The sequence below is a fragment of the Arvicola amphibius genome, chromosome 2 (assembly GCF_903992535.2).
Source record: "Arvicola amphibius chromosome 2, mArvAmp1.2, whole genome shotgun sequence".
NCBI classification, from domain to species: Eukaryota; Metazoa; Chordata; class Mammalia; order Rodentia; family Cricetidae; genus Arvicola; species Arvicola amphibius.
In genome coordinates this window covers 98,813,084-98,840,072 of record NC_052048.2, presented here as the reverse complement: position 1 = coordinate 98,840,072, position 26,989 = coordinate 98,813,084, and the positions used below count along the sequence as shown (strand labels likewise).

Here is a 26,989-nt window from a genome sequence, read left to right as displayed (position 1 = left end):
GAGACAATCTACTGGAGTCCATTGAGTCTACCAGCACATATTGAGCACCTACTGCATGCATCCTTCAGCCACACAGCACTTATTCTGCCTCGATGGTATATCCAGGTTGGTGGGTTCAATACTGGGTGAGCTTTGATCCCTCAGGCGGCTCCCAGGTGGGAGGTAGGTGATTGAGCAGGTGGGTATGACACAGGGTGACAAGCACTAGATGCCACATGCCACCCAGGACCGCTATTGCCGGCAGTCTTCTGTCCCACCCGACTGGATAGCAGCATGGTCCCCTCGCTCCTGCACACCGTGTTGCCCTTCGGGAGGTTACCACTTCTGGTGGCTACAAAGAGCCTCTCCTGTTCCCCACCTAAGGACTGAACTCCAGGTGTATTCAGAGCCACTTGTCCCAGTTCCATGATCCAGCAGCCATGGCTCCCTGCCCTTCCCTGGCTCCATCCTGCTAGCGACCCTAAGGGAAGCAAGCCAGTGCTGGGCAGCCTCCTTCCCTAGGCCTCTGCCTGCCCTAGAACCGGTGCAGCATCAAGAGGCTTTGAGTGGCGCAGTCTGTGACAGGTGAGGGCAGCAAGTCCCAGAGTTGATTGGGTAATCAGAAGCTGGTAATGGGTGCCCAAAGGAGGTGAGGGCACTGATTCCAGGAATGTCGTGAGTGGGGGCGGATCCCTAGACTTGGGATGAGGAGCCAAGGAGCCAATGGGGAAACTGAGGCATGAGGTTGAGGGAGGGGCGGCACAAGGCTGGGGCCCCAGGAGGCTCTCTGCTTCTGACACCCATGCCTCCTGTCCATGAATAAGGCATGAGGAGGGGGAGGGGCCTGCGCTGCCATCCTCATCGTCTGACTCCATAATAGAAAAATTAAAATTTAAAGTGTTGGAAAGTGACGAGTGACAGAAACGTTCCTAGAAACTGGAGATTGTGCGGCCGAGTGGCTCTCAGCGAAGATGACATCAGACACCCGCGTCCCCGGGAGGGGGTTTTTTAATGTTTCAGTATTTGAAGCCAAGGACACACATGGCAGCCTTTGTTTTTTGAGCCCCTGGTGGGGGGGGGGGGTGAGCTCTGTTCTCACCACCAGCCTCAGGAAGCAGCTTCATCGCCCTGTGGTCACTATGCTTTGTGATACAGGCGGCCTGAGCAGCCCTGGCCAAGGTCACCAGTGCTACCTCCAGAAATCCATGCCATCCTGTGCTGGAGGAAGAGCCTTTCCAGTTTGTCTCTAGGATTCTTAGCCTGAATCCAATACTTTGGACCCCAGGGTCCTTGGGAACTTTGACTCCAGTCCCACTTCCTTCCTGGGATGACTGCAGGGTTGGCAGGGTGGTGGGTTTTGGCTACAGGGATCTATCTGGTTGGTGTTTTTTGTTGCTTTAGTGTTTGGAGACAGAGTCTTGCTCCATGGCCAAAGCCGGCTTTAACTCTGCCCTCTGTCTAAGCCTCAGCAGCGTCGGGAGTGCAGATGTGTGCCATTATGTCCAGGACAAGGTCTGTTTTCCTACATGGGCTCTAGGAAAATCTAGAATCTAGCCAAATCCCTAGTCCCCACCCACCCCCTGGAGCTCAGAGTAACCTGGCTGGGCCTGCCCAGGGCAAGCACTTGTCTTCCGCTGGCCTGCTGGGCTCCAAATGCTACGGGCTCCCTCCTGAAGAGTGTTCCAAGTCCTCCCCCCTGAGTCAAGCTGAGTCCTCAGGTCAGTGGGGCAGAGTGCCAGAGCCCCAGGGACAACGGGCTGCACAAAACACTTACTTTAATTAGAAGAATTATGTAAAACAGATCAGAAAGTTGGCAAAAAATATAGGACACATACACAAAAAATAGTCACCGAGGGCCACCTCCTGACCCAGCCACGCATTTGCCCCGCCCTCTGGTGTGACTGTTTGCTTTCTCACAGTATTGGCATGCACACTGGAAAGGCCATGTGTGGTCAGCTTTCTTGAAGTCTGAGGATTATGGGAGAGAGACACTGTTTTTCTCTGGGATGAGATACAGCCCGTCCGCCTGGATGGAGACAGTGGGTGGAGTCCCATCTGTAGACACTGGTGTAGACACTGGTGTACCGGGCTCACAAATGTTAAATAATATTAAATATTGCACAAAGTAAGGTGCAGAGTGAACAGAAGAGCTGAGGTGGCCTCCTGTGATGGGCAGGGGTGAGGTCCGGAAAGCAATTAAGAGAGAGAGATGTCGGACAGACATCTGAACCTGATGGCATGGAGGCTTTGCCCACTCCTTCTGGAAGCCCCCCCCCACCAAATCTGGAATCCTCTTGATTATTGGCTCTTACTGTTCTGTAAGCTGCACCCCAGGTAGAGTCTGAAGTTCTGTGAGATGTGGATGTCTAGGACTTCAGCACACAGAGCCGATACAACGGGACTGCTGGATTGAAGAACTGAGAGGGAAAGGAGCAGATGACCATGTAGGGGAGGGGGGAGTCCACAGGCCATGGAAGGTTGGACAGAGGTCTTCTTCCCAATGAGCTGTTTATGAAGCCGAATAATAGACTATAAAGGGACCTTATTGTTTCAGCAGGAGTGGTGGCTGAGGCGGCTCCGTGTCCCAAGTCTCCAGTGTGGGTGCTTACTCTTGCAGACCTGTGACATCGTTGCAGCCCTCCAGAGAATTCACTAGACAAGAATGATTAGCCAGGTTCTCTCCTGTCTCCATGCCTATGTTCCCTCCAGAGCCTGGGGTGGGTTTGAGGGTGCTTGGGAGCTTCGTTCATGCTAGAGCCAAGAAGTGGCGGGGTGTCAGTGTATGGGAGAGGCAGAAGGCGTGGATCCAACCTTCACCTCAATGCCCTTTGAGACACTGAGGCAATGTATGCGGTTAGGGAAGGACAAGGATGATACAATGACATTTTTTTGTGATGTGGCTGTTGGGGACAGATAAAATACGGAAGTGGAAATCAGCCCTGGATGTGAGCCCTAGATCTTCCTCTTAGCAGCCGCCTGACCTTGGTCAAGTTATTCAATTTCCAGACTTTGCTTTCTTCATAGGACTGGACAGGGTCACACCCTTGCACTGAGTCAGAGGGACAGCAGGCCGAACTGGCTCTACACAGCGCTCCTGAGCACCAAGGCACCAAACGGCTGACTCTGGTCTGCCTTGTTTTGTATTTTGAGGGGAAAAAAAATGAGAGAATCAATTGAAAAACCAGCAATTAATTAAATAATTTAGGAGAGTAATTGGGGAGGTGATGAATATTCATATATGCTAAACCACTTATTAGCATAAATTTAAAAGATTCCATTCTGCTAAGATTATGTTGGGTGGGTTACAGATCAGGGCACATTTCTCAAAACTAAATGAATTTTAGTTCATTTCACTTAGAAATGATGAAATTTATTGTAGATAAAATAAACTTGATTTTTTTTTTTAAACCTTTTCTTAGCCTGGTATAGTGGCACATACCTGTAACCTGTAATGAGGAAGCCGAGGCAGGAAGATGGTAAGTTCTGGAATTACAGATCAGAATTAGTCCCAGTCTTAAAAACAAAACAAACAACAAAATTTCTTTTTAATGCAAGCAGCCTAAATGTAAATGTCAGAGTTTAATATTAAGGGGAAGCATATCTGATCTTGATGAAGAAAAAGACATCTAATTTTTTAAAGAATTTTTTAAAATTCTTTTTAATTATGTGTACCTGTGTGTCTGTGTGTGGAAACAGGGTACCTCTCACGGGTGCAGAGTCCTTGGAGATCAGAGGCCTCGGGTCCTCGAGAGCTGGAGTTCGAGGCAACTGTGCGCTGCTAGCATGGGTCCCCCGAAACCAAACTATGGCCCTCTGCTAGAGCAATCCATGTTCTTAACCACTGAGCCAACTCCCCAGCCCTGACATCTAATATTTTGCTAGTGCTTTCCCTTGTGATAGTTCAGTGTGCTTCTGGGTGGTGGTAGTACATGCCTTTAATCCCAGCACATGGAGCCCTGAGTTTGAGGGCAGACTGCCCAGAGTGAGTTCTAGAACAGCCAGGGCTACACAGATAAGCCCTGTCTCGAAAAAATAAATTAAAAAAAATATATATTTTTAAAGATTTACTTTCCTCATTGCAGGGTTAGTTCCAGGCCCCATGGCCTCTGTCTCGAATTCCATAGCACATACATTTTTCTTCATGCTTTACTATACTCAGAACACACACAAACTGTAGCCTGTTTAACCTAAACATGCCATCAACTGTGTGTTTCTGTTTTTTTATTAGAAGTATCCTTTGTGGCCCAATTTCGAAGAACTGGCAGGGTTCCTACTCTGAGGATGTACTGTAATTTATTTAACCCACACCCTGCTGTTCACAATTTAGGCTGTACCCTTCTAGAAGGTTCTCCAGAGGAGGCAGTAAGAAGCACAGGCTGTGCCTCACAAATGGTGGATGGAGGATAGCTAAGTAGAACTGCAGCAAGGAGGCCAGTGACCCCGTTTGCCAGCCCTGTGGGGACGTTTTAATGTCCCTCTCCATTGACTTTGTGTTTAGAGACGCTTGTCGTGAGCTAGCGTGTGCTTCCCGGCTATGTACATCCTGGCACAGCTCACAGGCCACCCTGCTAGTGTCCCAGTGTCGGCGCACAGTCGTGAGACCCAGGACTCCTGTCTTTCTTTTTACGTGTTCTGAGTCACCCTCTCGGCTGGCCCTACATCAGCCCTTCAAAGCTACTCTGGTGCCTACTTTCCTGGTGGCTTCCTCCATCCTTTCCCACTGATGTAACACAGTACTTCCAGAAGATTCCTGGAAAAGCCTCAACTCAGGGGAGGCCGGAGTGTAGGCAACTCCTTGTGACCTCCACACACCTGGCTTGCGTCTACCTTTCCTGTTCTAGGTCACAGCTGAGCTCCCCCAGGGCCAATGTGGCGGGACATGGAAGTGGCCCCCTGGCCATGGGGACTCACTAGTCTGAGGATCTACCAGTCCAAAGTGAGAAGTAAGCCTGTGGCACATGTGAGGGTCACAGCTGCCTGCCAAGGGGGCAGGAGAAGACCCTGGGTCACAGCTGGAGGGAAGGCAAGATGCATACTTTATGCTGAGCGCATTTCCTCTGCATCATAATTGACAGACCTGTGTCCTGGAGTCAACCGAGAAGGGAGGGCAGGGTGGTCCTGGTGCTTGGGGGCGCCTTTGCAGGATTCTGGCTCTGGGCGGTTTGGATCATGGCAGGATGCTGAGTGTGGCCTCCTCAGTGGCATTCTCTGGCATGTGTTCAGTGTGGGGGTGCTGTTTGGGATGCTCAGAGGGAATGGTGAAGGCAGTGTGGGATTTCTCTGTCTCGGTGGTGGACATTTGGAAGGCATGGGGGGCTTCAGAGAGACTTGGCTGTGGCCTAAGTCCTCCTGTATCTCTGCAAAGAAGGCTGAAAATTACAACTCAGTGGTGCAGAGCTTGCTAGCACACGTGAGGTCCTAGGTTCAATACCCAGTATTAAAAATGATATACTATGGGGGCTGGAGAGATGGCTCAGTGGTTAAGAGCATTGCCTGCTCTTCCAAAGGTCCTGAGTTCAATTCCCGGCAACCACATGGTGGCTCACAACCATCTGTAATGAGGTCTGGCGCCCTCTTCTGGCCTGCAGACATACACACAGACAGAATATTGTATAATAAATAAATAAATAAATAAATAAATAAATAAATAAAATATTTTAAAAATGATATACTAGTAATAATAAATACATAAAGAGAAATTTTTTTGAGACAAGATCTCATTATGTAGCCCTAGCTGGCTTTGAACTTGCTCTGTAGACCAGGTTGTCTCTGTGTCCAAAGTGTTGGAACCAAAGGCGCAAGCCAGCATACCCAGCCTTGTAAATAGAACCTCTGATGGCAAGTTCCAAAAGTGCTTGAACTTGAACTTGGACATGGCTAGGCCCTCCCAGTCCTTACGCCCTTCTCCAGAGCTATCAGGGCAGTAGACACCACCCTGATTCTCCCCATGGACCTTCATGGAGCTACAGTGTGCAGGCAGGAGCAACCCTGCCGGTTCCCAGTGACTACTGCTTCTTCCTCCTCCTCCTCCTTGTTCTAAACTCTCATCACATCCCTTGTTTCTCCAAAACATTGTGAAGATGAACAAAAATGGGACTTATGAGAGAAAAGGCATTTGGGACCCAGTGGCCCCGGGAGGTGAGTGCTGTTGCTGCTGCTGTTGCTGCTGTTGCTGCTGCTGCTGCTGCTGCTGCTGTTGATGATGATGATGATGATGATGATGATGATGATGATGATGATAGTGGGACCCTTTGAGGCTTGACAGACTTGGGGGACACAACACACAGGGCTCCCTTCTGAGCTGTGGATGAAACAGCTCAGATTCCACAAGCAATGACTGATCTTTCCTCAGTGGCAGCTGAGCGGGGCTCAGTTGATGGCCTGCCTTGCTGTTGGACATCTGTTCGTGGATGCCAGGTAGCTTTGCCTGGACCACATCAGCAGCTTCAGCCTCCGCCTTTATGATGTGGTACCACTTATCAGATTGGCCCAGGATGGGAGGCCGGGAAGCTATTAAAATTCCAGAAGCCTTGGTGAGTTAAGACGACGAGACAGGAAGGAGAAGGAACGTGATAGGGCTAACGGCAGACTTTGCGCTGTGCGTTTAACATGTGGTCGCTTGTTCACGGGAGGACAGGAGCAAGACAAATGCAAGAATGCCTGGGATGTAAGGGAATGCTCGGAACTGACGCTCATTCTCAGCACAGTCGCCCAGGATGACTGCAGCCCTGAGCAGGAAGCAGGAGCCCCTGGTGCCATCCCCTTCTACCCCCACCCCCCAGAACAGGCGTGCCCTCCTCATTGTGAGGGTGGACCTGCGGGCCCGAGTCTCCCTGGAGGTTCAGTCAGAAGGGATGCCTAACTTGGCAAAGCCCTGTGCGTTTTTCTCATTGCACAAATGCCATGAATTAGGCTGGCTGTAAGTCTGCCTGTTCTGCCCTTTTGCGATTGTGGCTATGGTTTGAAAACTCCAGCTGTCACTCGGCGAGCTGGGCATTGGCTTTGCTGCCATTGGAGACACCCCAGGCCCATGCTCTGAGGATGGGGAGATGTGTGGGCAGATGGGTGGAAAAGCCATGTGTGTGTCCTGAGATCTTGCTGGTTTGAGGTATGGAGTGAACAGGGAGGACCTGCTGGGACAGGGCAGTGAGGAGAGCTTTGTTCTTTTGTCTGAGAATTGAGGAACTCCTGGACTTTATGTCTGGCTGTTCCTGCTGGGGCAAGCCTGTAGGCGCTGGGCCAGAGGCTACCGACTGTGATCTGTTCTGGACCAGGGAGCTGAGTGCTGACCACAGCTGCCCTCACTGACTGCTGCTGTTAAAGCCCCAGCCTCCCCAGGGGATGCAGCCTCCTGGTTGGGTGGAGCATTTCCTGGAAAGCTTCTGCCAGGACTGCCGCACCCCACACTCACCTCCCCCATATTAATAGTCACTTGCTGGCTCTTATTCAGGACTTTGTGTGTTACCTGCTCTGGGAAGCTTTCCTTGACCCTAGGTTAGGTTGGAGCTCCCTCTGTGGCTTCTGTCACTCACCTACCCAGGACCCATAGGGTTCCACTCAGAACCTCTTAGGGCTGTTGCTGCAAGGAACAGGAATCATCTTTGTTTCTGTTACATCCCAGACGTTTAGGACAAATCCTGACACATGCTAGGAGCCTGGTTAAATGTGATGTGGATACGTGAAAGAAAGGGCAGATGGGGACCATCGCTCTGATGGAAGTTCAAATATCGTGGTGTCTGCGATTGGGTCCCCAGGATCACTGCTTATGTGGGGGCAGAGGCAGTCCCCAAGGCCTTGCAGGAGCGGAAAGGGACCCTCTGTGCTGGTTCTGTCTGAGCTGTCCAGGAGCCCCCTGTGGTGACTTCTAGGACATACAGGGACCTGATACACCGGGCTGGGCACCATCTGAAGCTCTGAAAGAATTCCAAGAGGACTGAATGGCGGGTGGCCTGTCCAGGGCCTCGCAGTTCCTTCCTCCCATTGGGAGACTTTCATGGTTGGCTAGATTGAGACAGTGTTAATGTGTTAGATGGGACTCAAGGGACCAGACTGTTGGCCCCCCTTTCCCTGAACAACTTGAGCGTATCCTGATGTCCAGCGGCAGCGGGTTGTGGGGTCCGCGCAGGTCCAGGCGTCTCAGCTGCGACCCTGTTGGTGTTTTGGGCTTTGCAGTTCTTAGGGTGGGGCGAGCTGCTGTTTGTGTGTAGCCCATTCTGCAGTCCCTTCCACCCTCACCCGTGCGATGCCTCCCCCCATTGGTGAGAACAAGAAATGTCTTCACCCACGACCACGTTTCCCTCTGAGAGACATGACGCCGCTCACTTCCATTGAGAACTGCTAAAATTAAAATATGTATGCATAGTTTATCCACCTGTGCACCCATTTCCGCCCACGCACATGTAAGCACACACATACACATGCCTTTATAATGGCAGCTCAATTGGCATGTCTGCTTTATACCCAGAACCAGTCCCCTGAGGTTTGCCCCAACCCGTAAGCCACATTTTTAGTCATGTGTGGGTTGCAGACAACTATGGGGCCTCCACGCTTGAGGGCGGGGATGGCTGGGAGATCCTTTCCTTCAGCCACATGCGTAAGTCGCTTCTCACACAAGGAGTGGGCATGAGGTCAGTGTGAGCCTGTGTGGCTACTGCAAAAGACTCCTTGTGGAAGCTTAGGGACAGAGGGACAGGATACTCCTCCATGTGGATCAAGATGAGTGCAAGTCCCCAGTCCCAGGAGAAGCCCCCTTCCCTATGGAGTGTTTTCCAGTACCCTCACTGCTTCACTGCGAGGCAGAGCTCCGACCTGTTCTGGACAGGTGAAGGTGGGACCTCCAGACTTAGGCATAGTTGCTCTCTCTGTGCCGGAAGGTGTGCTGGCTGCCGGGCAGGGCCCTGTCCTCTGCAGTAGTACCTTCCAGCAGGGCTACCAGGCAGGTAAGAGATGTCACCAGTGTCACCAGTGGCCAAGTTAGGTGAGGGGACAGTGAACCTCATGGTACAATAGGAATGGGGTAGGGGACAGGAGCTTGGGGCCTCTCTAGAGGCCCTCAAGACCGGTGTGAAGAAGAGTTCATTGAGAAGTTAGAGTGTGGTCTGGGAGAGGAAATAGTCCCTGGCATGCCAGAACTTGGCGAGAAGAAAACCTCAAGACTGTAAGCTGTGGTTAAGCCCCGGAGGCCCGCTGGGAGGCCTGAGCACGTGGATTGTTTTGTGAATGACCTCTACTTTCCAGTACCTGCTGGTCCCCTGGGGTCCTGATCCAAGGCTGTTAGTGGTGTATGGATTACTGGTGGCGGGGGTGACTCCAGAACCCCGACACCTTCTGCTGGTGGCCTCAGTTCCGTGTGCTTGTGTGGCTGGGAGCTGCTAAAATTACAGTATGTATGCATAGTTTATCCATATGTGCACACATTTCCGCCCACGCGCATGTATGTATACACACACACACACACACACACACACACACACATATGCTTTTTTAATGGTAGCTCGGATTGGATTGGCAGGCCTGCTTTCAACTCAAACCCATTTCTGGAGATTTGCCCCAACCTGCAAGCTCCAGGCTTCTTTCCCAGCATGGGGGCCGCTGTGAGCTCTCAGCAGGCTCTAGATACAGTGATTCTGGGGAGTTGCCCCTGTGGCTTGAGGCTGGCCTGAATCAGGACTATGTTAGCTGAGCTGGGCTGTTTGAATTTGTGATACTGAACGCACACCGTGTGGACAGATCCTGGGGAGCTGTCAAGATGGCGATGGCCGAATCCTGTGTCTACCCACGCCGGCATGGCTGAGCGGTGTCGCTAACAGGACTCTCATGCCTTTGGGGTGCCCGTGGTGAGGCGGCTGTTGCGGGAATGTGGAGGCTGCTCATTTGTGGGGAATGAATAATTTATTTCTGTTTTCACATGGCTTACCCCTTCATCGCAGCCCAGCATCCTGTAGGTTCCTGATTAAGGGGCTTTGCAGCCTTAATCCCCCGTCTTTGTGATGTGTTTCCAGGCGGGTGCTTCACAGGCCACACTTCAGGAGCATCTTTGTGCTCTCTTGCTGTCTCTGTCTGTCTCTCTCTCTCCCTCTCTCTCTCTCTCTCTCTCTCTCTCCCTCTTTCCTTCTCTCCTTCACGTACCCAGAGACTTCAATCCCAATAATTCACGAGCTCTCTGCCTCCCAGGTAGACTGTCTCCAGTGTTTGTATGTGACAAGCTGGAAGCTGCTCGTGGCCACGCACACCCCAGATGGTTGGCCATGGACCAACCTTAGCCCCTGCCTAGATCACTCACCCATCTCCTCTGAGGTCCCTCTGGCATGGGCCTGGGCATATGCCGTTCATCCTGCCCAGGTTACTATCCTGATCCTCCTCCAAGTCCATCATTCAAGAATCCACCATGGCTGAGGACAGTCTGAATTCTGATATTCAAAACTGTTCATAACTAGCCAGGATCCTTCTCCTGAGCTGTCTGTTGATTCGTTGTTCAAAGTTTAGGAACGGTCTTCTCTAAGAGGCATTTGGAGACTTGTGAGCCCAGGAACAAGATGCCACCCTTTGCCTGCTCAACTCCAGGACAAGATCATGAACACCCAGGTGGCTGGCAGGCCTGGTAGCTAGCTTAGCCCTGGGTGGGACCTGAAGGGACAGTGTTTGCTGTGGATGGGCCTGACACCGTGGTTCTGTACACTACACACAGGAGGTGCTGCTCCCAGCCTTTAGCTTGAATGGCCATGCATTGAAAGGGTGTTTGTGGGTTCATATTCTCATGTGGTCTCCTGGCTACCAGAGGAAGGACAGGGAGGAGAGACCAGAGGAGGGACAGCGACTGTCCAGGGCCACCCAATGACATATCGGAGTCCAGGTTCAGCATGCTTTAGATTCCTCGTGTTGAAGGGTTCACCCCCAACTCACCTTCCACATTCCTGGTACTCTGAGAACCTGGGGTGGACTCAGGACAGCCGCTCTAGGGACACTGCGGCCATTGTGCTCCCGAGTAGACTGTAGTGATAATTTGTTCCAAACGGAGTACCTGCTCTCCATCCTCTCCTCCAATTTCATTGCTAATAAAGCTGCCAGCGTGCCTAGCAATGGCACTCACAGAGGCCTGCAGCCCTGGCTCGTATGACAGGTGACCATGAAGTGACCTCAGGTGATGTCAAGTGCACATTTGGAAAGGGCACTCGTTCAAGTAGGAACCTTTATGTCGCTGACCAGCAGCAAATGGAAGCATCTGCCTCTCCCAGGATTTTTGTTTTTTCATGCTGCCACACCTGGCCATATTGGCCTCACCTGGGCACTCCTGGGTATATGGCCTGGCCATACTTGGCCATACTGGTCTTAATAGGGCCACTCCTGGTTATACATCTGGCCATACCTGGCCCTGTGAGTTAGTGCCAGGACTCTTTCTTTCCTCTTGGCATCCTCTGCACAATGGCAAAATGGCAGGGTTGGACCAGATGGGTGTCCTTTCTCTTTGCCTTACCCATGGACGCCTTGGCTAAATGTCTGTGTTCATAGATGCCGTGGTCCCACAGTGGAAGGAAGGGCAGACTACTTTTCCTTCCCATCCTTCTAAGACGCTAGGCTCTGGAGAGAGGTGTCCTGCTGAAGGCCTGTGTCCCCTCAGCTAAGATGGAGCGCTTGGTTTCCTGTGGTCATCACTCCACAGAACAGGAAGTGCCAACGCCATCGGGAGCAATCACCCCACCTCCCCAGGCCCATCACTGTTCCCATCATGGCTGCCCGTTCCAGTGTTGGCAAAGGTTTTTCACCACCTCCCTTCCAGAGTGGGCACCCCTTGAGAAGAATGCCCGAGTGGGTATCTTATCACCCCTGTCCAGGGTTAGCAGTATTAGGTAGCCATGGTAGGAGGTGACAGTGGCCCTGGCTGGGGAGGGGTCCCAGAAAGCCTGTTATGAGAAATGGGCCACCTTTATTCCTACCCCATGGAAGGGCATGAATGGGTGAGCATCGGTGTTTGGTCTCATAATGGTAGCATGTAGAGATGGTGCACTCCCACCCAACGAGACAGAGCCAGAAAGTCTTAATTCACTGCTACCCTGGGAGCACGGACCCTTTAATCTTTCCCTATGGTGACTGGCATTTTGTTTCTAGTTTTCAAAGTTGTTCTACAGCAACATTGCTTAAAATGTGAGTTCTTGGGCTGGCTAGATGGCTCAGCAGGTAAAGGAGCCTACCGCCAACGCCCAATTTAAGTCTGACCCTCAGGGTTCATATGACAGGAGGAGAACCGACCCATGAAAACTGTCTTCTGCCTTCCACATGCAGCCACAGCACACGTACACCCTTGCCAAACACACACACACACACACACACACCCCTATACGTACCACGCGTACCCATATACACTATACATGTACATTCACACACTATAGGCACAAACACTTGCACCCTCCCCAAACATACCCAACCCCCCACACGCACAGTATACACATATGCCTCCACACACCCATACACGATATACATACTCACATAACCACACACACACACAGCACACATACACACTATGCACACACACATACCCATACATGCACACATACACAAACACCTGCACCCTTTCCAAACACACACACACTCATACATACATACATATAAACACAAGCACAATCTAAATAAATACGTAGCAATTTAATTTTTTTAAAAGAGAGGAATGTCCAGTGTTTAACTTGCACTTGGTGTTTCCCAAACTTGATACATTGAAATGCTAATTCACAGTGGATGGTCTTAGAAGGGTGGGGACTTTGGGAGGTAAATTAAGGCAGGAGGGTAGAACCCACAAGGCGCGATTAATGCAGGGCTCCCTACCAAACAAGAACTCGGTAAAGAACCAGAAGCTAGACCATCCACACTGGCACTTTGACTTTGGGTTTACCGCAGAACTGGGGACAGAAAGTAGGTGGCTTAAAGGCACTAACTCCATGGCGATTTGTGCTAACAGGTCAACTAAGATTCAGAGCTTGTGAGGGTTTGCGTCTGGCTTCTTCATTCACCGTTGTCTGTGTGATTAGGTGCCACCCAGGGGCGTTCCGATGACTTCTTAGTACTCTGTTGTGCGAGGATGCTACAGCTTCCCTCCTAGTGAGGTGTAGGTGCACATTCGGATAGCTTGCAGGTTGGCGACGGCACATGTCCTGGAGTACATGGATATTGATTGGCCTGTCTCAATGCGTGAAGGAGTTAGACCCCTGCATCAAGGAGAATGCGAGGAGTCAGTTATCCTTAGTTAGCAAATATCCCAGTCTTTCAAAGCGTAGACACCAGGTTTCGTTGTCTGTTTTGCTTGTTTGTTTATTTTTTGAGACAAGGTCTCATGTATCCCACGGTGGCCTCAGACATGCCATGTAGCTAAGGACAGCCTTAAAAGTCTGGTCTCCTGCCTCGACCTCCTGAGTACTGGAATTGTAGGTGTACATCTACATCTGGTCTGTTCAGTATTGGGGATTAAACCCAGTACTTCACGAGTGCCAGCCACACTGGTGAGGGGCATACAAGCAGGAGCCACAGTTAGGCACTGCATAGTCTTTGGAGTGTGCAAATTTTTATCGTCAAATTCCCAGGCTGGGCACTGGCCAGGACTCTGCCTTGCTCAGGGTTGGGCTCAGCTCACTGCTGAACCCAGCTGTCCTCCCAGCCCCTTCCCCAGCCGGGCAGCCTGAGTGGTCTCATCCAGATTTGGCTGCCACTGTGTTCTGTGGAGTACAAGCTGACAACATCTACATGACCTATGGTCTCCTTTATGACCCCGTTGCTTTATTATTTATTATTAATATTGCTACTGCTTTTTGTTTGAGACAGAGTCTTGCCATGAAGCTCAGACTGAGCCCATGCTGTACTATATAGCCCAGGCTAGCCTGGAACTTACAACCCTCCCACCAGGGCTTCCCGACGGTAGGGTCACAAAGTGTCCACCATCATACCCTGCTGTAAGTCAGTTTCTTGAATGGTGAAATGAACGAAATGTCTCTACAGAGAGAGGTCATTATCCAAATAGTATCCGAGGGTATTCTGTGAGTCACTGTGCTCATTACCTGGAGACCGTGGTTGGCTGAGTCACTTCCAAACCATAGTCACTTGGGAGTCATCAAAATCCCAAACCATCTATCTTGGGCTTCAGAGCCCACAATGTTTTTCCCCTCCCTAAGGGACTTTGCTTCCTAATTAAGTTGAGCTTCAGAATATATTAAGACAATTTGTCATCTCTTGAGCACACATCCGGTCTGTGGGAGCAGGCTGGAGAGGCTGTTTCCGGGTTCCCTGCAGGTCTTAGAGGTAGCGCAATGCATGACCTGGGCAGGACTGTGTTTGGGGGCTGGGGAGAGACTTCTCTAGCTGGAGGCAGGAACAAGCAGTTCTCCAGGACTGGGCCATCGAGAGGCCACAGAAACAGCCAAGGACTCTGAAGATTCTTAGGCTACAGATGAAGAGCTGTGGGTGCAGCTGGGGTGTCTCTTATGAACCACGTGTCCTGAGGACTGGCCCTGCACAGCACCCCTTGAATAAGAATAAGGAGACCCCCAAGAGCTTGTGTCTAGCAGCCTGCCTAGTGTCAAGTTTATATCCGAGTGAACCTATTAGACTGTGTACTTCTCAAAAATGAGGAGGTAGCCCTGGATCTAGTACACATGCTGGCTGGCCCTCAGCCTGCGCGCCTGGCCATGCTGGGGGTCCCCAAGGTACCACGCTAGCTCAACCTGAGGTATGCTCTTTAGGGCTGTGCCCAGGATGGGAAGCTGCCTCGTTCTCGACAGCAGCTAGATTGGCACACCTGCTCTGTACTATCCATCTGTGAGGGCGATGGTGCGGCACTGGGAAGCCCAGTCACGTGTGTCCTTGTTCCTATGACTCTGTTCTTCATCCTTCTGTCCTCTAATGTAAAAAAGTAGAAAGACTTTGGTTTAGATTCCCTTTTTCTTTTGGCGGGTGCCTTAGTTAGGGTTACCATTGCTGTGATGAAACACCATGACCAAAATTAACTTGGGGAGAAAAGAGTTTATTTGGCTTACACTTCCACATTTCAGTCCTTCACTGGAGGAAGTCAGGACAGGAACTCAAACAAGGCAGGAAGCTGGAGACAAGAGCTGAGCAGAGGCCATGGAGGGGGGCTGCTTAGTGGCTTGCTCCCCATGGCTTGCTCAGCCTGCTTTCTTATAGAACCCAGCACCACCAGCCCAGGGATGACACTATCCACAATGGGCTGGACCTTCTACCATCAATCGCTAATTAAGAAAACCCCCTACAGCTGGATCTTAGACTGACGTTTTCTCAGTTAAGGTTCCCTCTTTCCAGATAACTCTAGCTTGTGTCAAGTTGACATTAAACTAACACCATGGGGCTTGGAGAAACAGTTCCTATAACCTAAAAATTTCCACGTCTTATATGTAAAGCAAAGTAAAGGTGACATACCTAGTTCAGTTGGTGGTGGTCTTTTTCCAAGTGTGTCCAGCCATCACCATAGTCATTTTCAGAGTGCTTTCATCGCTCTAGAGGAAACCTAACACTTCAGGCTACAGCCTTGTTCCCCCAGCTCCAAGAACCGCTAACATGGGCTGGTGATACAGCTTGGTGGGTAAAGGCACTTGCCTTTACCTGGAACCCACATGGTAGAAGGAGAAAACCAACTCCCCAAAGTTGTCCCCTTGACTTTCACACACACACACACACACACACACACACACACTAAATAATAAATAATAAAATTTTTAAGAGAAAAGATAGTCTTCCATGTCAGATGGTTTTGGCATCCTTGTTAAACTGTATGTTGTAGGGTCAGTTGGTTGACTTTTGAGGCATGGATGGAACCCTAGGCCTTGCTCATGCTAGGCAGGGGCTCTGTCTCTGGCCTGCATCGATAGCCCCAAATGTACGTGTTTATTTCTGTACTCTTGATTGCACTTCATTTCTGTGTCTTTCCGTTGGGAGGTGTGGGTAGATAGCTCAGATGGCTGTGCTGTGCAAGTGTTAGGACCCCAGAACCGGCATCAAATGTCAGGTGTGCATGGTGGCTCTGAAGGTCCAGATGGGATCACTGAGTCAAGCTGGCTACCTCGACTGGCCATACCAGTGAGCTCTGTGTCCAACTGAAAGCCCTTACCTCACTGAGCAAAGTGGAAGGTGAGGAGGGAAGGGCTCCTGACATCAACCGTGGGCCTCCACATGCATGTGCCTTCACACACACACACACACAAAACGCATGTATGAACACACTCTGCACACACAGAATATAAAGAAAATTGGGAGGCATGAGTAAATACTTTCTAATTTTTTATAACTATTTTTGGCTACTCCAGGTCCTTTGCAATTCCATATGAATTTTAAAACCAGTTTTTCATTTTCTACAAAGAAGTAAACTAGGTAGGGGCTGCTGACAGGAATTTTCTTAAGTCTGTGGATCAGTCGGGAGAAAGGCCAGCTTACCATGAAGTCTTCCCATTTGTAAACAGAGAATGCATCCGGAGTTATTCAGATCTTCCTTGATACCTTTCAACAATGTTTTTCCTCATCCAGGCCTGGAGATCTTTAGAGGCTGAAGCCAGAGGAGGGTTGCGAGCTTATGGCCCGTCTGGACTGGACGGCAGGACCTAGGCTAGTGTGGGTTATGTGACAGAACTTGGCTTTTGTTTTTATTTTTTGTTTTTTAATGAAATTAAATAAACAAGCAAAACAATGCCTTGTTATTTCCAGATCAGAATTTTTTTTGCATTTCTTATTGAGTATTTTTTTCTTAGTATTTTTTTGGGGGGGTAGGATGTCATTGTTTGGAATTATGTATTCTAATTATTATTGTCATCATTTCCACTGTTTGAATTTTGAATTACAAATTTCTAAGCACAGTTATTTTTATCTATTGATCTTGCCTCTAGCAGCCTTCTTGAAAAATGAAGCGGATTCATCAGAAGTGCTAATTACCAAATAATAGTATCAGAAAATGAAGTAGCGTGCGTCTTCCATCCTTGTAATAGATATCTTTCATATTTGCATTTCTTTTCTTGCTTTATTGCCCTGCTGGGAACCATATGACTTGGACAGATACGGCTGGGGAGATGGCTCAGTGGTTAGAGCACGATGGACAGAGTTTGTATCCTCAAAACCCACGTAAATGCCAAGTGGGTGTGGCGGGCTACTTGTCATGCCAGCTGTCGGGGACCAGATTCAACAGGTATACCACTTGCCAGGGTAGGGGCGTGGGGATTAGAAAAGTTAGTAAAGAGAATGAAGACGCCAGTAAAAATAATAAAACAGAAACCTAGGATAGTACCGGGAGGGAGTTCCAGCGAATACTGAAATTCACCCACGTTTAATTTTCCATATACTTTTATGCCTTAATAAAATAAAAGGCAAAAGACTGCTTTAACATGGTGCAGAGGACAACTAGAACAGTTACTTCCTTCAATACTTGAGACATCAAGTCATTAATTCTTGAAAAAAGCATTCTGTTATTTAGACAGTGAACCCACCTACACAAGTATCCTGAAGTTAAACCTCTAAATTCAAAAGGAGGAGCAGAAGTGTGCTTGAATTCTCTGACCTTTGATCTACCTCCATGGACCATCCTAACGTCCAAACACTAAATACACACACTAGGTCAAGCTCAAACTCCCTGACCTTCAGACAAGGTGGAAAAGGCTCACATTTTGGGGTCTCCACAGCCAGCAAGTGAAAAGCAGAGACAGCAAAGCTGGCTGGACAGGCGAGCTCTGGATTCAAGGAAGAGACCCTGCCCTGATGAATAAGGAAGAGAGCAATAGAGGAAGACTGGGGACATCAGCCTTGGGCCTCCACACAAGTGCACGTGTATGTGCACGTGTATGTGCACGCACATGCACATGAGGAGAAAGAAAGAACTACCAAGAACAAAGAGGCACCGCTGTCTGAGTCTTTATCCTAGAAGACATCACTGCCCATTGTAATGTTAGCTGCGGTTTTTCTTTGCATAGCTGCCTTTCGTCAGATTGCAGGGGCTCCCTTTCGTCCTGTTATCCACATAGAGTGTCTTTGTCGTGTAAAGGCATTGGATATTGCCAAGTGCTTCTTCTAGATCTATCTGGATGAGCACGTGCCTTTTGGTGGTCACTGCTATGATATACTACATCAGCCTTTGTAGAGGTGCTTCAGGCAGGCTTCATTGGCATGGCACGGTGCACATAACGCGTGCTCAGAGCCAAGGCTGTAGTGAAGTCGCACGGTGCAACATGTCTCATAGATTATATGTTTGACTTTGATTTGGTTTTAGTCATTGCATTTGATCTTCCAAACCTTTTTTTTTTTTTTTTTTTTTTGCCAAATTTCTCAGCTCTCACATTCAGTGGCTTTATACGAGTTTGTGACACACAGTTTAAGGAGCTGGGTATGAAGGTTTATCAGTGGATAAGGGTACTTGCCATCACGCCTGGTAACTTGCGTTTGATCCCCGGGATCCACATGGTTGGAGGCAGTAACCAGCTCCTCAAAGTTGGCTTCTGACCTTCACACACACACCTTGGCACACACATGCTTACACATATGGAGACACGCACACATATACAAACACACAAATTTAATTACAACAAAAAAGCTGGGCATTAGGTAAGTTGATTTTCAGATGGTAAATAATAAAGTTTGCACTCCTGGGACAGACATCACTGGGCATGGTGAATGATCCTTTTATATGTTGCTGCATTTGACCTGCAGTTTTGTGAGGGATTTTTGACGCCATATTCTTAATGAGAACGGCTCAAGAATTTAATTCTCCCTTGAAGTTGGTCTCTGGTTCTGTGTTACAGTAGTTGCGATCTTTTTCAATGCGTTGAGAAGCACACCCTCTTTTTCTGTCTTCTGAGGAGTTGGTAAAAAATACGTCAGCTCTTTACAGTTCTGGCGTGAAGCCATTGGGTGTGGGCTTTTCATTGTGGGGAATTTTCTCATTGCTTATTCAACCTCTTTGTTCCTTGAGTCCGCTTGTGCCTTTTCTTTCTCCTTGACAGATGATATTAGTTCCTTTTCTCATTGCAGTGACCAAATACCTGACCAGAAGTGACTCAGGAGAGGACAGGCTTATCTGGGCTCACAGTTTGAAGGGCTACAATCCATCATAGTGGGGAAGGTGTGGCAGCAAGAGCATCAGGTGCTCGCTCACAGCTGAACAGACCAAGAAGCAGAGAGCTGAGTGAGAAGAGGCTCCAGGCTCCAGCCTCATAAACCCCTTCCCCCCCACAGCAAGAAAGACCTCACCCTAAAACTCTACACCCTCCCCAAACAGGCTGCCAGCTTGGACCGTGTGTTCAAACACATGATCCTATGTGGAAAGTGGGAGAGGGAGGTTGTGCTATCTGAATACTCCATCACCAAACCATAATACAGGTCTTGCTTTGTAGCCTGAGCTGGCCATATTCACAGTCCTATCCCCAGTGCTGGGATGACCGGCCTGTGCCACTACGCACTCAGCTGTGTCCCTTTTCGGTTGGCCTAAACTCCCCAAACCCTTCCAGAGTTGTTATCATTGAGTTTTTCCTATGTGCTCTGTGTGTGTGTGTGTGTGCACGCGCGCGCACGCGCGTGCACGCACTAACTCACATAATTTTAACTTAAAATCTTTCAATTAGGAGGTGTCATTATTGCATCAAGAAGTGGAATAACAGGTTGGGGCCATCCACTGGGGGCAAGGCTCTGAGCTGGCCAGAGGGTCATGTTGCTCTCTCTGCCTGTCTTCTTCCCCTCCATCTGTCCCCACTCTGTGGACCTAAATAGATGGGTCAGGCTTGGCCACAGCCGGCCTTAGGTCTGCCAGGCACAAAATGCTGGGCTACCACAGGAAAGGGGAAGTGTGGAAAACACCCTGTGAGAGATTGGGCTCTGGTGCAGCAACCCTGCCTTGCTCCACATCAGCTCCACACAAAGCTCCTTCCTGCCCGATGCCTGTGCATCCTTGGAGCAGCAAGACCTTCATCCCAGGCTCTGTATGACTCACCCATCTCTCCTTCAGAGGATGAGACTCGACAATCTGTAAGACAGTCGCAGACAGAAATCGGGATCCAGACAGAAATCGGGATCCACCAGACATAGCTCCACATAATTATTCCCGCCTAATGACTTCTGCTCCTTGAGGCAATGACTGCAATCTTTATCTCTCACTGGAAAGCCAGGGAGCCCCTGTGGCTGAATGATAGGGCCAGGAAGAAATTTGCAATTCAAGTTAATGGAGTATTCACAAGCAGCCTTGAGGGTCTCTGGAATGGAGGGCTCTCCTGCAAGGAAACGTGGGACCCGAGCTGGCTGGAAGGGATGGTAGGGGCAGGATGGGGGATCTTCCTCGGGAATTCTCACTTCCCTAGTCCTGTTAGTTATAGTGGAACAGAAGACAGTCGAACACTGTGTCTTTAAGAGTTTCATTATGCCGGGCGGTGGTGGCGCACGCCTTTAATCCCAGCACTCGGGAGGCAGAGGCAGGCGGATCTCTGTGAGTTCGAGACCAGCCTGGTCTACAAGAGCTAGTTCCAGGACAGGCTCCAAAGCCACAGAGAAACCCTGTCTCGAAAAACCAAAAAAAAAAAAAAAAGAGTTTCATTATCCTGTAGGGACCTCTGTTCAGGTACAGGCAGATCCTTGACTTCCCCCAGCAAAGAATTTCAGCACAAGGCAGCATAGAAACAGACTTGGAGTTTATTGAAAAGAGTTTTTGTTTGAGACAGGTCCTTCTGTATCCCACACTGGCTCTGAGCTTGTGATCTTCCTGCTCTGCCCCGTGTCAAATGGTGAGATTGTGGCTGTATGCCACCACGTCTGGTTTTATGCAATGCTGAAAACCGAATTGAGGACCTCATGCCCAGGAGGGAAAACCCTCTCCCTGAGAGGGAAATTTTAAATGTGGACTTATAGGCAGCGGTGGCTTTAATCCCAGCACTCAGGAAGCAAAGGCAGGTGGATTTCTGTGAGTTCAAGGCCAGCCTGGTCTACAGAACAACTTCCAGGACAGCCAAAGCTACACAGAAAAGCCCTGTCTTGACCCCCCCCTCCACCCCCCCCAAAAAAAATTTAAAAAGAACAATAGTTGCTACAAGGAGAAGCAGGGCTGTGGAGGAGGCTAGGAAGACAGAGTACCTGCTGTACAATCATAGAGACTGCGTTTGAGTTCCCAGAACACATATGAAAAGCTCGATGCAGTTGTGAGCATGTGCAGTCCTAGCGTTCCTACGAGGAGACGGGAGAACCCCAAAGTTCACAGGCCAGTGAGCCTGGCCTAGTGTGTAGGTTCTACCTCAGATAAGGTGGAAGGCCTGGGCCAACACCTGAGTTTCTCCTCTGACTGTGCACATGTGCACCGTGGCACAAACGTGCCCATATTCACACGTGTGAATGTACACACACACATACATATGCTAAATAAATAAGTCAGAAAGAGAAATGCTCCCTTATGTTTGAGCAGTCTTCTGTCTGATTTTGGCCCTGAAACTACACCCCCTAAGGGATATTAAGGAGTTGAATGTGGTCCTGAGCTACACCAGACAGAGTAACAGCCTGATGGGTCACAAAGGTGGCTTGGGCCACCAGGATGTTTCATTGGAAGCAACGCTTAGTCATCTTGTCTGGGAGATTTCCAGAAACTATCTAGAGGGGAGCCAGGCCATGCTCCTGGTCATACAAACTCAGGCCTTGGCTGTGGATCATTGCTGTGTAAAAGAAATAGCCTTTCTCTGTTGGCACCCTCCACAGTGAGTGTTCTCTGTTCTTGAATTCTTGATTCTCAGCAGGACAGTGGCTTCAGCCAATCTCCTAGTGATGTCCCCCCCCATGGCCTTTGTGACTGAGGTCATGGGGTGTGCCCAAGGTCGTTCACTGACTAGGCCAGTTTGAAAGAACTTCCCCTAGGCCTACCCTGACCCAGCAGGTTCCCTTTAAGCTTGGGATCCTCTCTAGGGGACAGGGATGGCGGATACAAAGTGCTCTCTTGGGTTGGGAGTCCTCTTCAGTGAGCTGTGATCAGCGTGTGGTCCCCTGGTGGTCATGTAGAGCTGTTCCCAGAAGGCTGGCAATGGTAGGCTTTTGTCACTGAACAACCAAGGCCCCTGCAGCTGACTGAGAGCCAAGTGCTTTATTAGTCAAGGCTCTTGAGAACTATGGTTCTCAGCCTTCCCATACTGCAACCCTTTAATACAGTTCCTCAGGTTGTGGCGACCCCCCCCACACACACAACACACCATAAAATTATTTTGTTACTTCAGAACTGTAATCTTGCTACTGCTGTGAATCATAATGTAAACACTGATATGCAGGCTATCTGATAGGCGACCCCTGTGAATGGGTCATTCGCCAACCCACAGGTTGAGAACCACTGCTCTAGAGGCACAGCGTTGATAGAATGGATTCATCTCTCTAAGAGGGCTTTAGACTGGCTTATACCATAGGACAGTGTAGTCCAACAGTGGCTGGCCGTAGGCTGAGAGCCCCTTCTGCTCAGGACACTGACCTGGATGTGTTAACAGTCTCAGTCTGGCCCTGAAGGTGTGGAGGTTCCTAGAGAGCTTCTGGCCTTCAGGATATGTCCGGGGGCCAAAAGCCAGGGCTCTGATGAGTGAAGGATGGAGACAGTAACGGAACCAGGGTACATACACTCACCAATGAGGAGGGCAGGCGGGCAGGCAGGCGAAGGCTGCCCTTGTGTCCGTGATGCCCACTCCCGGGGAGGGTCTCAGCCCCTTGAGTCAGTCTGCCAGAAAACACCCTTATAGACTCACCCACCCAAAGGTGTGTGTTGACCACAGATCCAGTCAAGCCGACAACCAAGATTCCCCATCACACACTAATGGTGCAGTGTCTCAGGAGCTGAGAGGTGGCAGGCTGAGAGAGGGGGACCCACCCCTCACATTTCCACACCCCTAAAAGGAGGTGGGGTGCTTGCTCACTGCATCCTATAGTAACATTTTTAAAAATTAAAACAATCTTTAAGACTCATTTTTAATTTTTATGTGTATATAGATATAAGTATGTATGTATGTGAACCTGAGTGCAGGTGCCTATGGAATCCAAAAGAGGGCGTCAGATCCCCCTTGGAGCTGGAGTTGCAGGCATTTGTGAGCTGTCTGTCATGGCTGCCGGGAACAGAGCTCAGGCCCTCTGCAAAAGCAGTATACACTCTTAACCACTGAGCACTCTCCAGCCTGAATCTGTAAACTTTTTCAGATAACATCTAAAGTATTTGGTTTTCTCAAAGTGGGTTTCTCAAGGTCACCATCACACATGTGCCATTGTCCATTGTTCTCATGTGTTCCCCTTTGCCCTCTCTCTGCCTCCTACCCCCTCCAGCTGGTCCCTTCCTTCCCTTGCTTAGCACTTTCTGTTTTCATGTCCTGTGTACCCTGACAGACATGTACCCCACTTCTTCCCTTTCGTGTCCTGTGTATCCTGACATGTACCCCACTTCTTCCCTTTCGTGTCCTGTGTATCCTGACAGACATGTACCCCACTTCTTCCCTTTCATGTCCTGTGTATCCTGACAGACATGTACCCCACTTCTTCCCTTTCATGTCCTGTGTATCCTGACAGACATATACCCCACTTCTTCCCTTCCTTGGATCCCTTTCCCTCTTGGACTCCCCCTTTCTAGTCATACTCACACATACATACAGCCCATCACCACCAGCACACACGCGCGCACATACACACACATACACACACACATACACACCTTTCTGAACCTGACTCTTTTCCCTTAGCAACGATTTCTAGCTCTTTCCATTTTTTGTGCAAGTATCGTGATTGTGTGAGCTCATGGCTTGTATGCCCTGTTCCCTTGGTTAACGGCAGTGAATGCAGGAAGCAGGGGTCTGGGCTGAGGATTTGCATTTTGGGTGTTCCACTTAGCCACGAATGACACAGGCATGTCCCAGAGACACTCCCTCCTCAGTAATACCCTGGGAGCATGGCTCTTGGCCAAGGTTATGGGGAAGGCAGAATGAGGAAATCGTGACTGGCTGTACACCTGCCTGGTAAGTTCTGCTGCAGCCACCACGCTGTGGGTTCCGATGACCTTTCACGGGGTCCCCCTTTTCTGCCATCAGCCTGGCCTTGACCCCCTGAGTGTCAGTCAAATCAGGACTCTTGGAACTCGCTGAGGCTGGGGGCTTTGAAACACATTGAGAAAGCATGGATAAGGTTGAGCACAAGAGATGATGAGGTCAATGAATCTATCCCGTATTCGACGCAGTAGACATGCTTCCACGCGCACCCATGAGCCCGGAATATATGGCTCAAAGCCGGAACGCTAGTGTAAGCTGGGGACCTGAGTGACAGCAATGACAGTGACGGGGCAGATATCTCATTCTGGGGTAGGGTGTGGGCCAGATGTGCCCAGGGGACTGGAGAGGCGGCTCATTGCTTAAGAGCCCTTCTGTCCTTTGACTGACCCAAGTGCAGTTCCTGCCTTGTTGGGAGGCTGTAACTCCTGCTCTGGGAGATCTGATGCCCCTTAGTGGCCTCCACAGGCACCTGCACTAATGAGTATATTCCCACACTAATGTGCATGTATCTGGTGTGGAAGTGTGTGGCTTTTCTAGTCCAGATCTTGAATTTAAGATTGAGTCTGAGGTCAGGGCTATTCCTTTGTAAAGCATGGAGTACTAGGTGCCTGCAGCGACTGACTGAGCATTGACACAAGAATGAAGCCGACATATTACTATGTGGTGTCCAGTCAGCCGGGCTGAGTGGGACGAGGGCAGATGCACAGTCCCACCGTCCCCACCCCCATCTGCAAAGCAAGGGGAGCCCTGGTCCTTCTGTGCTTCAGACACCGAGGTGGACCAGAGCTTGGTACAGGGAGCACATAGGAATGGGATCATTGCTGCGGATAGAGGGACCGTGGACCAGAAGGGGAAACTGAGATTGGGCTGTAGCCAGGAAGAGAAGCTGTGCTCGGGTGACAGGACGTTCAGATCCCATCCTGGCTGTCTCTTGGCTATTGAGTCAGTTAGCAGCTTATCTAAGTCCCTGTTTTCCCCGTCAAGGAAATGAATGTGACGCTGGGTCTCCCTCCTTGGTCTGTCCTGAGGACCTCAGGGGGACGAGGACAGCTTTCAGTGAGGTACTATTCAGGAACATTTCCATAATACTGTTCACTTGGGAGGGGACACCAATCCTCAGATGGGGAAGAAAGAGGTGGCCTACAGAGCTGGCCCTCTACGGGGGCTTTGGTTGTTGGGCATCCTGGAAGGCTCTTGATGCTAACGGGGTGTTTCCTTACCCCAGATGGTGAGGGCTTGCATGCTGTCTGAGTTGGGATATATTGGTTTTGTTTTTTGTTTTAATGTGCATTGGTGTTTTGCCTGCAAGTAGGTCTGTGTGAGAATGTCAGGTATTGGAATCACAGAGTTGTGAGCTGCCATTGTGGGTGCCGGGAATTGAATGCCGAGTCCTCCGTTAAGAGCAATCAGTGCTCTTGACTGCTGAGCCATCTCTCCAGTCCTAGGATGTATTTTTATTCAATGTGCACATTAGAATATATTCTGTGTACCCTGCACTGAGACAGAAAGGACTGGGGCAACTGGGACTTTGAGGAGGAAGCCTGGGTAAGCCCAGGTGGGGGCCAGACATGGATGCTCCTTTGTGCCTACCAAACCCAGCCTGGATATTCAACCAAGCCTCCTAATGCTCAGAAGGGACAGAAAGCAAGGCACCACACACAACAAATCTCTGATGATCCAGAGTCACCCAGTTGAGTTACAATTAATATTTTGAGCCAGGTTTGTGTACTGGGGAGCCATGGTCATAACCGGTGCTCACACTGGTTTTGGATAATGTAACCCCAGCTGGGCAGCGGGAAGTCAGCATCTCAGAGGCTTCTGTTAATGGGAGATGGTAGGAATTGTACTCATGCACACTCAGCCGTGCTTGGGTGCAAGTGTGGATTCATCCAGATGTTAGCATCCCACGTTGACCTATGGTCTTCTCTTCCAGGGGCATGGTCTAGCAGCCCAGTCAAGCCTGTGCATCAGCCCCTAGCAGTTCTGACCTGTGCTCGGTCTTGGCCTCCACTTGGCCCTAGGTAAGTGACCCTGAGGCCAGTGGGCCTGCAGATGGTTAGGGCTGTGGGCAGAAGGGGTGGCTCTTGTAGAAACTGTGTGGGGACAATCTACCCAGTGCTCTCAGGGGATAAGTTAGGAAACTGAGGCTGGGAGGCAAGAAGAACCCTTTTGGGTTCCGGGTTTGGCTCTCTTCTTAGTCTCTCTGAGAGCATCGTGTGTGCTTGTGTTTGTGCCTGTGAGTTTGTCCAGGGAGCAGAGTTGGGAGCTCCATATAAAAGTACAGGATGGAGAACAGAGGCGTCTCTCCTGAGGTTCTTCTTATCTTCCCTTCCCTTCGCACCCCATATGCCAAGTCCTCCTTCTCCCTTGCCTTCCCCCAGGCTATTCCTCGGAAGGGGAACAACACCCAGAAGGGAGGGTCCAGTGTGCCTTGAAATTATCTCCAGAATGAGCCAGGCCTTAACCGTGTGGCCAGCATCACCACTTTTGTCTGAGAGGTCATGTGTATCGAGGTTCTTGCAAAATGCGGGGGACAATGTCAAGTGGTACTTCCATCTGTGGCTCTGGTAGATACAGCTCCCCAGAAACTTGGGCCACCAGCTCCCAGCAGACCTGGGTGTGGCTGGGTTCCCCTCCCCCAGACACCCAAGCTCCCCTAGCATCAGGCACAGGGTGTCCTTGGGACTTCCTGTGGGTGGAGTAACCTTTCCTGCCTTCATCTCCTGCCGCCTATCACTTGCTCCCCCACATCCCCTGTACATGCTGTCTGAAAGAAATACCCAGAAAGGAGCCTCTGTCTTTGGGTCCTCTCGATAGACATAATGGCATGTGGAGGGCAGAGAAGCAGCTGCCCGAATCTGCATGACTGAGCACCATCTACATACGTGCTCCCAGCCCCGGGGCCTTTAACTCCAGTTGCCACAAGCACACAGGGGCATGACAGGGTCCTGCCGAGCCTGGGAACTGATGTCTGGAAGCTGGGACAGACACAGAAGCCAGACGAACGGGAG

General features: G+C 50.1%; 1 protein-coding gene across 2 annotated transcripts in view; it reads left to right on the top strand.

Annotated features, from left to right (window-relative positions):
* The window catches only part of Hpcal1 (hippocalcin like 1), a 106,412-nt gene that overhangs the window by 56,814 nt on the left and 22,609 nt on the right, over positions 1-26,989 (top strand). For both annotated transcript variants that reach the window (XM_038319050.2, XM_038319051.2), the window contains exon 2: positions 25,912-25,999. The gene's annotated coding sequence lies outside the window, so the exon portion shown is untranslated. The remainder of the gene's footprint in view (positions 1-25,911; positions 26,000-26,989) is intronic.